This window comes from Euwallacea fornicatus, chromosome 1, assembly GCF_040115645.1.
Source record: "Euwallacea fornicatus isolate EFF26 chromosome 1, ASM4011564v1, whole genome shotgun sequence".
Lineage (NCBI taxonomy): Eukaryota > Metazoa > Arthropoda > Insecta > Coleoptera > Curculionidae > Euwallacea > Euwallacea fornicatus.
The window spans coordinates 5011250-5024591 of NC_089541.1; the positions used below are offsets into that span (position 1 = coordinate 5011250).

Here is a 13342-nt window from a genome sequence, read left to right on the forward strand (position 1 = left end):
AAATTTCTCTCTGGCGAGTTTCAATACCTATTGATAAGCACTTGAGCAGCAGGAGATCGAATACCCTCCTGCGGCACTAGTACTTAGTAACAGGGTAGAATAGAGATGCATAGTAGTACCTAAAAATAATGACATATATATGTGTGTGTGTATGTGTGTGTATCTATGTAAAAGTGAAATGATGACAGATAATTATACAAAAAATGGGAATGTTCCGCTACACCGACGTGCACATAGAAAATTAAATATTACTGTATTTACTTTTCTTTTATTTAGTTCTGTTAGTAATTTTTTTGGAGTTTTACTTAGATTTCCCATTTTCTTCTTGTTTTCGCTTATTTTTAAATCTACATTAGCATAGTGTATTACACTATTGATCTTCTGAGATCTCCTACATGTTCGAAAAAGCAAATAGAGGTCTTACATTATGATACGAGTTACTTAAAATACAATTTTCTAATGACTCTCATACTTCATAATACAACTCCAAATACAGTTCGGTGAAGATTCTCTGAAAACTTTCATTACATATGGTATACATTGGTTGCATTAGCATACAATTTTGTTATTACCATTATTATTATTATTTAATTATTCATTAATTTAAACAAACACTGTAAACTTTCTTTCTTTATTTTTTAAATAATCCATAATATCGACTTTCGTATTACTGCATATTGGGCAAAGGGGGAATTAGGGCACTAGCCAAAATCTTTAAACGTTCTAGGTAATTAAACACAATCTCTGTATACTATAAAAAATATACAATTATCTACCCCTATTAGAAGTAAGGAATGTTATTTTGGATTTGGCGACCTATTGGCGTGGTAAGGTACACAAGATATTTCATTTTTTAAATCTTATTCGGATGTAATCTACTTTTTGTAGCATTCAGAAATTGAATTCCATGTCTCAGGATCTGGAAGGGTTTTGACCGATGATCTAATGTCGTTGACTTTTTTCTTGTATTTCTTCGTTAGGGGTGGATTACGGAAAATCATTGTCTCTGTTTTAAGATTTTTTTTTGATAAGGTCTGAATATATATTTTGTTTTTTCCCAATAAAGCCCAACCAAAAAATGACTTCATCACCGAAAATTTAATCAAAGACTACACAAAAACCGAACGTTTATTAGTATCCCACTGGGTTCCATTAACACTTTCGGTTTATTAAAAGGGGTCAACTAAGTCGACCCTGATATGAATTAATGAACGGGCGTCTTGACTCTAATCTTACCGGTAATTTTTTTCCTCACAGGTTAAGAACCCCATGCAAAACTGAGTACAAAATTCAAGTAGTAATTAGTATAAATAAAACTCTAGACAATTTTTCTAGTAAAACACTCACCTTAATAATGTTGTTTCTCCCGCGCCACTGGTTGTTTGCATTTTCCAGAAAGCTCAATAAATAACGACTCACATGCCTTCTCAGTGACGAAAGCATGTAGTTCATTAACGGCCAACTAATAAAAGGATCATTTAGAACATCTGCTTATTCGGTATGTGGTACTACCTGCTGTCCAAGTGATTGCGCATCAGGGAACCTGCAAGATGTCTGGATGAATTTTTCCGAATTGCCAGAAAAGCCCCACACTGAAAGTGGTTCACAGTAAACATCAACTTACTGGCATATGTGTATGCTATGTCTACCATATTGGGGGTCAGGGTATCAGCGGGGTCAAGGGTCAACTGATAGCATGGGCGCCGATGTAATTACTTATTGAACGTCATTGAATAAAAGAATATATTCTGGGTATCTACAGAGAAATGTTCACTTTTTAATTAGCAGTTAATAATAACATAATATTATTAAACACACCCAGATTGGAAATGGCAAAGAGATAGCAAAGGTGTATAAATTTTCTTCGGATAGATTGGCATGCGTCGTTTACTATATCATTTCATGAAACAAACCACTTTATCGCTCAAAAATATCAGTTGAGCAACAACGTTAAAATATCTTATGATTATTCCAGTTATTTAAACATGGCTATAACAGTCAGTACACAAACATTTTTATCCAAAACTCGAAGATTGCTTATATCTTAATAAGGGGTCTTTAGTTTTGTAAATACGTCCCTACAAATCACTCAATATTATTTTTCCATAAATATTATATTCTTTCGGAAATCCCATTTAATTCAGTTAAGATGCGGGTACTACCATACAATGCCTGATTTAAAACATATTTAGCACATGAAGTCTGTATGTCTCTTGGTATTATGTCTTAATTTAATTTCCGGCTTTTGCTTAATTGAATGAAATCCGACGAGATATTATATTTATGGTCTCGTTGTTTTGTTCATCTCTTCAGTTGTAAAAATTACGTGCATTTAAGGTTTAAATATCGCTTAAGGAAAATATAAAATGAGGTCAAATTAACGGGACTTTGTATAAGAGAATTGTTGCTATTGCTAGGAAAAGTAACTATAGTAGAGTGACCATTAAAAAACCTTAAAGAGGCGTTATAATGTCAGAAGCATGTCTTGGATCACTTCATCTCCTATCTGTAGTCAAAGACGTTTGATGGTAAAGAGTAAGTGGACTAATCAACGCCCTACGTTTATGGTGCACCGCCTGCAGCGAGATTATTGTTAATAATTACGCGTTATATGCCTAAGTTAAGCGTATGAAAATCTGCAGCTATTAATGAAATTTTATTAGAATCGATTTCCCTAACCCAAACATGATTGTAGTAAGTCACTGGTAGCCGATTTCATGGAATTTAAATCCCTCGTTTCATTTGAAACTTTTATGGACTATTTCCAAAATTTTTTTCAAATCGCTTGAATAGAGTTACAGACAAAATAATATGTTACAAAGAAAAATAGGAAGTCAACAACCAGTGGCATAGGATAGAAAGGTTTGTAGCTGTAGGAAAAGGGGCCTAAGAAAATAGTATACTACAGATTTTCATGGTTTGTGAAGCCTCTGAGGTAGATTATTGCACAGAAAAAAAATTGAAAACCTGCTTTAAATATCTAAATCTATAAGTTATTTCTTTAGTAAACATCAATTCTAAAAACTGAAAAGCTACAATAAATAAAATAAATTATTGAAACAAATATAGGAAATAGACATTTAGTTGATGTTTTGAAAGTTATTGTCGAGACCGCTGAAAATATCGCATAATATGTACATGTTTGATCAATCTTCTCTAATAACTGAGACGACATCATGCCCAAAGGAAACAAATTTCAAAAACGCCCTGGGTATCAACAAGGATTCCACCTATCTATTATCATTTTGCCAACATCCTGTTAATTTATCGTAAAAGCGCCACCCTGTACATACAATAAACATGAAGAGTAAAAAGGCGTATACGAAATGCGCCAACTCATGCCTCATCATATCACTGGAATCTCTAGACCACAAGTGCTTCAGACTGTAAATTAAATTACCAGAGAATTGTGCACTTGGTTGCCCCACAAAGTACTTTGAAATGTGCTTTGAATTTGAGTCACCCCGTACACTGAGCAATGCTCTAAAGCCGGCAAAACGTTTTTCGACTGACAATGTGGTGAAAAAGATCTTAGTTGCACATGTGTATATCAGTGTATAAGGCGAAATGAATGCTCAATACAGTTAAATTTAGTAAAAGACGCTCGGCGTCGCGGTGCTCGAGGTATATTTTTTCTGGAAACATGCCTTTTTCTTTTGGGAACTTTGAAGTACGATAAATTGTTAACAAGTTTTGTATAAAAGGTTTTTTGATATCTCTACTAATTTAAAAGAAACGACATAAAGAATGGATGATCATAAACTTTCGATGGAATTTACTATATATTGGGGCTATGACCCTTTTTTACCATGCTGTGGTATAATATGTCACAAACTTCTTGCAAATAGTAAAACTAAAAAATACTCTAATAAACTTTATTAAAAGTTTATTCTCGTCCGTTACATTGTACAGAGTATTTCATAATAGTACGTCATTATTTAAGGGGGTGAATCTATGCAAGGATTTCATGCTATGTATGATGGACAAAATAGTTCACATAAACATACATATATCCTTGATTTATGGAGTTTAGGTAAAATAGTGGTAGATGAATGAAAATCCGTCTGCACATTTTCGGTCTGGCTTCTGAATAAAATTTTATCGTATGATTATTTCAAGGCTAACTTGATTCGTTTCGTATGTACAGAGCGTTTTGGAAAAATCTACCGTTCGTGCATGGCGTCATATCTCGGACGTTATAGAAAATAGAGCAAAAGTTCAAATTGCAATATTTCAGAGATTTGAGGCTAAAGTTCAGTAGGGTGTTCGAAATCTTTCTATCCTTAACAGTTTTTCAATTTTAACACATTTTCCTGTGTATTGGGACCTCCTGTATATTAAGGATTCAGTCGATAGGTCTCTTTTGGCTGATTATTGCAGTACATCCTATTTTTTTATTGATACAATTTGATGCTTTAAACTTTAACAATTTGTAAACAAGTAATTGGAAATGTCTTTTTTCTTTTACAAAGAAATGTAACAGACGCTCGATAACGTCAACGTGGTATAATGAAAATATTGCGTTAATGTAAATACAAAATTCGTACTACAAGATCAAGTGGAACGCGCGATAACGTAACAGTTCTTAGCGACACATAAACTAAAGTCAATGATGATAGGAAAAGCACAAAATCCACGTTCATTTAAACTTTTTAATATCCTGTTGATCATAACTGTTCAAAAATGGCTTGAATGACTAGCAGTATATTCTTGAAATGGCTTCGCACGTGCTTTGTCCCTGAGGTATGGTAATGAATTTGTGATCACAAATGTTCTACATATTCATGATTTGAGGATTATTTAACTGGCAGAAAAAAAATGTACTTAAAAAAAAAGAAGTTTTCAATAGAAGCGTTGTTACCATTAGATAATGCACTAAGGTGTTCTCCAGAGCAGTAACTCAGGTGCGACGATAAATCAATTTTTGTCATGTACATACCATCCAACGTAATTTCATTAATTCGACCCATAAACCAGAGCGTACTAAGACTTCAAATATATCAAAAAAATGTCTACTTTTGTCTATCTTATCAAAAGATTCTGAAAATATATTTGAGGCTTTGGAACAAGTAGCATTAGGAGAAATTGTTTTAAATTTAAAATTACATATCGCCTGGAATCAGCAAACTATTCAAAAATGTTGAAACGACCTCTTTTGTACCAATGATCAAGATGAAGATAATGTTCCCTTAAACGTAATGAGGAAACAATTTCTATACGATGCGGATATTGTTCTCAGTGCATCATTGGATGTTCTTGATTCATTGAAAATACTGAATCCCAACATTTTTTGCACTGCAGCTGATATTACGTTCGCTAATGTAACATTGCGATAATGTGAACCACACTTGGTTTGAATTAGTTTACATAATCAAGCGTCTACTGTATTAGAAAGAACGTATTACCCGTTTGATTTGGAAAAGACAGTCTCGAAGGCAGTTTCCTTGCCGCGTCGTATACCGTTTGTCCCAAAATTCGAGCCTCACCACTCCATTGATATTTTATTTCTGCAATTGTAAGAATTTGAGTTTCGATTATTGTGAGGAAATAACGAATTTGAGCTACCAGGTACATAGTCCTTCAATCTCTGCAGTACCATTTCTAACTTCATATCAAATATCCAGTTGTCTTACAATATTTTTTCATTAGACACGAAGTAATCAATGTGACTAAACCTTTTGTAATCCCGTATACCAACCACTACACATGGTTGCAAGCGAGTTAATCCACGTAGCGTGGTAGTCGCATTAATTATTACTTTTAATTACGGTAAAAGTACTAAAAGCTTTAAATAGATAATAATTACCCACTCTCTCTGGGAATAACAGAGCCGTTTTTGAGTTGAATGAACACGACATTCTTAGTCATAAAACTGAATTGGGGTGGCTTGGGATAAGAGAAGCACAGTGGACCAACTGGGGTGGTTAGTTACAGATACACTTATACGTTAGTCTACTTGAAAATCAAGGCATGCAATCAGGTCTTACATGTAATCAAGCTGATAAGTACTACGTACGATGGCTTAAAGCGTTTGTGGACATATTGTATTCATTTTCAGGATTTCTATGCGCAGTAGGTGTTTACGAAATCAGGAAATTAGATTCAACTGGCCGCATTGAACATTTGCATTGCTATAAGTAGTAATGGTGTGAGGCAACATGAAATGAAGGACCTATAGAATAATATAGGAAGTAGAGGTATTTTGACAAAAAATACTTGAAGATTTCGGTAAATCGTTGGAGTAATCAGGCATTAATTTCGTGAAAAATATATAGAATTTTGAAAAAGAAAATAATGTTATAATGATCCAGTCAAATATTTTCGAGATCTTAAAACTGTCGGGTATGTTTAGCTCCACTTTGATGTATATTTATCTATTTCAAACTCCCGTCAATGCGAGGTTCCAACATGAAAAAGGTAAGTATCGACTCATTATACGTCAGAACAAGTAATTTTTTATAGAGTTTCAATTACTTTGGATTAATTTTAATATTTTCGTAAGATAATAAAATATGCTGAAGTCAGGAGGGTTTACACTATTATTTCGACAATAGGGGTACACCTAGAAAACATCCAGCACACGTCTTTGTTTGTGGACATTAGTCATAAATACGCTTTGCCCTTATAGTCCTTGAGAAATCTTTTCAAACACAAGTCAAATATTAATTAAGAAAACACTAGATATTACCAACAGATTGCGATTTTTCCTCAACAAGCCCCTCAGATGCAATCTTTTGTTTGATATTTAGAGCTACAGAAGCACATAAATGGAGAGTAACAGGAATGGGCAGTTACATGTTTTCGATTTAATTCTACAAGACGTCCTTGTGCGGGGGGTGAAAACTGCGAAAAATTAAGCAACACAAAAATCCAATAACTCTCTATGTAAGCCAGCCCTCTCTTACTGAATGTGCACAGGGTTTTTTTGTGCTAGTTTTTTAGTTATTTATAGAAAACGAGGGACAGTTATTACTAAAATTGAATGATAGAAATTGGTTGCATAAATGAGTTCCCGAGTGTGATACGAGAGTGGCAAAAAAGACTCACATCGGCGGCCTAATAGAAAATTCTTCTTATAGATACAATACGTGTGTGGTTCAAAAATTACAACAACTAAGAACAGATATACAGAGTGTCCCGAAAATGCATGTCAAAAATGGTGTCTTAAGATTATTTGGATTAATACATTAAGATTTAGTTAAAAAAAATTTTGAAAAAAGTATTTCGTTTAGACGCTATTGACGGTTAAAGTTCTTAAAAAAAAACATATTTTTTGCTATACCTAGAGAATGGATTTCAACAAAATCAATTGTACATTTATTCATTAATACAGAAATTATTTTCATGTAACATTCACGTTTTTCCGTAATGTGCAAGTAGTGAGTTCTTAGCTATCTTCGCAGAAAAATCAACAGAATTTTAACAGGTAGCTGCATGGTATTGATTTTTTTTGTAATGATACATTAGCCTTTTCTCCAACTTTTTTATCTCTTGGAAATTTCTCGTCTAGTTAATATTTTACGCTGATTTTTTTTTATCACACAGAATACCATTATCCATTACTTCCATAATTATCGATACATATCGATGTGAACGCTGATGTCACTTAGGGAAAATGCCATAAAAATGTATTCATTTAAAGAACATTTTTTTTTAAGATTAATTATAGCGTTATTTAATAAAGAAGTAACCGATATTGTTAAAATTGCGGATTTTTGTGAAGATAATCTCTCATATTGTGTTACAGTTTATGCAACGCGCTTCTTGAATCGTCGGAAACCCGATCATCGAATATTTGCGCGAGAGATTAGGTTCTTGCGGAAGACCCATATGGGGAAAATCTAAAATTTTAACCATATCGGTCGTTTCTCCATTAAACAACGCCATTATTGATCTCAAAAGAAATTGTTAAATTATTATGACATTTTCCATAAATAACATCAGAGTTCACATCGACAAGTATCGATAATAATCGAAATGATGGCAAATTGTCTCCTGTATCAGAAAAGAAAATAATTTTTGCCTATGTGAAATGTTAACCGTATGAGAAATTTTCAAGAGATAGAAAAGTAGGAGAAAGGGCTAATGTATCATCAGAACAAAGTCAATACGATGCGGCTATCTAGTGAAATGTTCTGGTCATTTCTGTACCAAAATGGCTAAAAACTTACCATTTGTACATAGCAGATAGATAAGAATATTACATGAAAATTATCCTTGTGTTAATAAATAAATACATAATGAGTTTCATTAAAATCCGTTCTCCAGATATAGCAAAAACGTGTTTTTTTTTTAAGAACTTGGACTGTCAATAGCCTCTAAAGGAGACGCCTTTTTCAAATCATTTTTGAAGCAAATTTTAATGCATTGACACAAATACTCTCATGATACCATATTTGACGCGTATTTTCGGTACACCCTGTATACATATAGGCATGGGGAGTCATGAAAAAAGGTTTTTTTAGGGATGTGCTCTAGTCTATAGATCACATAAGTACCCATAGAAAAAACTTCTTAGCTCTGATAAAAAATGACTCGATGATGCTAATTCGAGTTCAGTTCAACTTTCAATAGAAACACATCTACCTTTCTACACCTCTGGACTAAACTCTTTCCACCTAACTCTTGTTCAAATTGGCCCCACTCCCTAATCAGAGACTCGTCTTTCGCAATTAAAACAATCTTTAGCTGTCTTACCACGAAAAATACAAACAAATCATACCTTTTTCATATCCACAACTGGAATCGTCCTCGAAACAGGCCACATACACACACGACTACATGCCAACTGTCCGCTAATCAGCCTCAATTGGGTTTATATGCGAAGCCCACATCCCTACGTTAATTTAAGTTAAATTGAGAGATTGTTTCCTTTGTGCAAGTTATTATTCTATTGTCGGGTATGCTGTGGTTTTTGTGATGGCACATATCACCGTGTCACCTTAACTATATTCACCACCACTCTGCGTCCTTATGTAATTCCCTCTGCGAGCGTAAATAAATTAATGATGTTTCAAAGCATTTATTTGACGATTCCGACTGTGTGCCAGCTTTTATGGAACTTGTACACGAATTGACTGACACTATGTTCGGAAAGAAAATTTATAATAAAGTTGAGTAAATTCCTTAACGTTTACTGTCCCATTCGTGCTTGTTTAAAGCAGTGGTGGCACGTTTTTCTGCGAAGATTTATAATCCGAAGTAAAAATCAAGCTCATAATATCCAAAGCGAGGCAATTATTACCTTATCCGGTCACCCCTATAAAACGCTGAGTAACATGGGGAAATTAGGAAGTACAAATTATGGGCCTCCCGGAGGTAGTTGTTGGGGGTCAATGGTCAGATTAATCATGATTATCATTGGGGGTTGATGGCATGGTAAATATTAAGCAGAGCTGCCAAGGTGAAATATCGAAACTATCACCAATAGCAGATCTACTTAAAATTTAACCATTGATTTTAGTTAAAAAAATGTAGAAAAACGTAGTTAAAAAGAAAATTTTAAATACTATGTCAGTCTTACCTGAGGATGATTGATTGGATTTACCATAATGTTAAGCAGGCAAACCAAGACGAAGCTTCAAATCTATCGTCAATGGCACACCTACTTATCATCCTGATAAATAATATTGAAGTCGGTGAACCCTCGTGGTTGAATCTCAACTTTTGACCACCAAAGGGTAGCCAAGAACTAACTAATATTCTCCTCCAATTCTCTACTTTTATACTGGTTTTTCTTCCTAGTCATTCTGCCCAATTTTGATAGTGCAAATGATTTATTTGCATTGGCCTATTGACTCTGTCCTTTCTTATGCCACTATGACTAAACCCTTAGCATTTTACCAGAGATAATTTCAAAGTCTATGGGTTATTGAGCTCGTTGTTGACTAAACTTTTTGATTTGTTTACCTGTTGGACCTTTAAATTTAATTGCTATATACTCGTAATACACAAATTTAAAAAGGAAAAATTGCCGTAGTTGGATATATCACCACAGTTATTTGTACTTGAGTTGACTTAGTATCAAAATCTTATCACTCCTTGATAAAATTTCCCTGCTGGTAAATGAGGAACTTTGAAAAGCTCCAGAAAATTCGTAGATCGAGATGATACCACCTTTTCCAACTTGAGGCTGAGACTCAGCAATACAACATGAGACTCGAATCCCAAAGATATCTCTAATATGTTCTCATAAGCAGTTGCAATTTCGAAAATGAGAATGTCTGGTGATTGCAGACGTGCAGAAGATTTTTTTAGGTTTTAAGTAGTTTCTGGAAATTTCTAGATTGAATCTATTCCAGACTTATAACCTTAAGGTCGACTCTCAGCACTTCACCTCCAGTCTCGCATCCGAAACATACCTCTAATATTGCGAGATACTTAAGGAGTTTTAATGTTGAGGATGAGAAAACTGAAGAATATTTTGGGTTTTAGTTAGTTGTTGGAATTTGCTGTTCAAATTTCCCAACTGGAGGCTGAGACTCGCCATTCAGGGTGTTACTAAATAAGCGTCGGATATGTTACGTGGTGATTTTTCTAGTAGGTTTAAAATGGAAAATTTTAATAAACAGATGTCTTGGTTTGGTTAATGTTCAAGATAAGTCGTATGAAACTTAGGAAAATAACTCACATACTCCCTGATATCTTACGATTTCTTCCAATTACTTTTTCCAAAACTTCGTATCCGGGAGTTTCGTGAAAACTAAACAAGCTAAGACACATATTTATAAGAACTTTCCATGTTCAAATTACTTGAAAAATTATCCTGTGAAATATCGAATGCTGATTCAATAACGTCTTGTATAGAGCTCACTCTATAATCCCAAAAATATCTTTAATATTTTAGCATAAACAGCTTCAATTTCCAAAAAGAGCATACTTAATGATGTTACGCAAATAATAGGAATGTTTTAGGTTTTGGGGAGCTTCTTGAAATTCCTAGTTAAATTCTAGCTCAGATTAGCAAGCGTAAGACTGCCACTCGGATCTTTAACCTCGAACTAGAATACCAAAGGAATTTCTACATTCTCGCAGAACCAGGTGCAACTTGACAGAATTGAGAGTTTCTTATAGTTCCAGATATCCAGAAGATTTGTTGGGTTTTATGAAACACCTCCATAATTAACAGAGACACTTAGTCCTAAAAAGCAACTTCTATTTATGTCCAGTAGAATATCGCTATCTACTGATTCCAGTTTCTTCGACTGCCACTATTATTTTGTCCTTTGGAGTAAAATTAAAACTATTCTCCACATTCTTATTTGTTTTCTGTTAGATTTCATTTACAAATAATTTAGCTCATTTGATGGAATCAATAGTCAATGTGTCAGCTCAGAGACCAAGTTGTAGTTCGCTGATAGTCTGAAGAAAGAAAGAAGTGCCTAATTCATCTAGTAGTGATTGAAATTTAATAATCGCAGGAACGCCAAAGAATTCCATCCCTTCAACAACCCCTACTTGTGGTTTCAAATTCCAAACAAAATAAAAGGAAAAGTGAACAATTTTTTTTAATGTATAGAGCATATAGGGTGTTCCGTGACGTATCGACTATAACTTAAGACTATTATCAAGATAAATTTAAGTAAAAAAGGTCTGGTGAACATATTCATATGTAGTAAACTCAATCGCAATTGAGCTAGAAGTACTTCAGCGTGTTTTAATTATTTTTAATTAATTTTTAGTTTGGAAAGCTAGGGTGGCTATGGATTGAGATTATTTATTATTATAAAGTATAGCTTATCAACAACCAAGGCTATTAATAAATCACAGCTTATCAATAAATAAACATAATTTATTTTTAAATTAACAATCAGCTAAATTGTAGTCACAAAAGAAGTATTTTATTGCACTCAATGTTGGAAATGTCCACCCTATTCCTGGATACAAATTTGAGCTTGCCTCATTCTGGAATATGTGGCTTTTCTAACAGTCTCAGAATCAGCATCAACTTTGTTTTCAGAAGATAAACCAAACTTTTTAGTCATAACCAAAGAACATCGAGAGAATTTAAATCTAGCTGAGGTTCTGGCCAAGCAGCCGCACAAAGCTATCAGCTGTAGTTTTGCTTTTGAATTTGGAGTAATTTAAAAAACTAAAATGCTTATAACTCGGCTACGTTTAAGTTGGGAGCTTATATTTACTAGACGTGCTTAACTTGCAGTTGCTTCAGCAACACACCTTTAAGTTATGGCACATGCATCACGAAAGATCTTCTTTCCATTTATGTATTTGGTTTTTTTTCGACAACTTTTCAAGGAGGTTTTCAGTTTTATCTACGAGCATATGGGGCGATACGGAATACAGACGTCTAGCGCTTTATCAATTTATTCACCATTTCTTTCCCAACTTGGATAAATAACCAGAAATTGTTTCTTTAGGACTATCTGATATGCCATACCAGTATATCCTCGTTCAAGATATCGCACCGTTCTTTTCACCTAAATAGGTGGAGAAAATGATCTAATAGTGATGAGAAAATTGATAAGTTAAAAATAATCATTAGTGTTGATGCAAAAAAGCCGAATAAATGCTTAAGGAACAATTATTAATGAATTTATTAAATCGCAAGAAAATGTTATTCAGGAATAAATTCTTTTTTTAATATGTTTCAAGCAAAACAACGAATATCACCTTTAAATCACAATATATTCCCCTGTTTCATAACCATAAATGATCTAATTCTCCTCAAAAGAATTCTCAATCTCGTGATGTCTCGATGGAAAATCATTATATGTCAGTAGTTATATAAGATCCAATACTCTCAAAATGCTTTGGAGTGCATGAACAGTCATCTAGTTTCGATCCCTCAGAAAATAATTCGCTCATATGCTTAATTACGTTGTACTTCCCCTCTTGAGACATATTCATAGGCCCTCCAAACGCGAACATCATATAATCAGAAGAATCTTGTAAACTAGACCTCGTTCTTTGGACGCTAGAATCATACGGGCGGTATTTCTCTTCGTAAAACTGATCAGGGGCTAAGTATGGAATAGAAGAAATATCTTTGTTGCCGGAATCATAAGGTCTCGATCCAGATGAATAACTCCCTATGAATTGGCTTCTGTTGGCTGACCGAGAAAAGGTGTCGTGACCAGGTCTGGATCGGCCAGGTCTAGAAGCTGCGCTTGGAAAGGTTTGGGGCGAACCTATGAGCGATCGAGGAGAATTTACCAGAAAAGTTTGATTGGCTGGTCTTAGCACTGTTCGATTCAAAGGTGGTTGAGTAACCGGCCTAAGCCCACAAGCAGTTTGTTGATTAGGAAACTGAGCAATATCTGTTGTTATATCCATAGAAGAATCTTCCAAAGCAAACATACTCTCTTTACATTTAGAAGCACAA

General features: G+C 34.1%; 1 long non-coding RNA gene across 2 annotated transcripts; it reads right to left on the reverse strand.

Annotated features, from left to right (window-relative positions):
- Position 1: 1 nt before the first annotated feature.
- On the reverse strand, positions 2 to 9568 carry LOC136344076 (uncharacterized). 2 transcript variants are annotated; one of them, XR_010732910.1, is made up of 4 exons: positions 8723 to 9568; positions 1513 to 1592; positions 1348 to 1462; positions 2 to 119 (listed from the first exon to the last, which is right to left on the reverse strand). It is a non-coding gene; the product is annotated as an uncharacterized lncRNA (long non-coding RNA). The 2 variants fall into 2 exon arrangements; XR_010732911.1 differs by having other exon boundaries at positions 1513 to 1756.
- Between the last annotated feature and the right edge of the window lie 3774 nt (positions 9569 to 13342).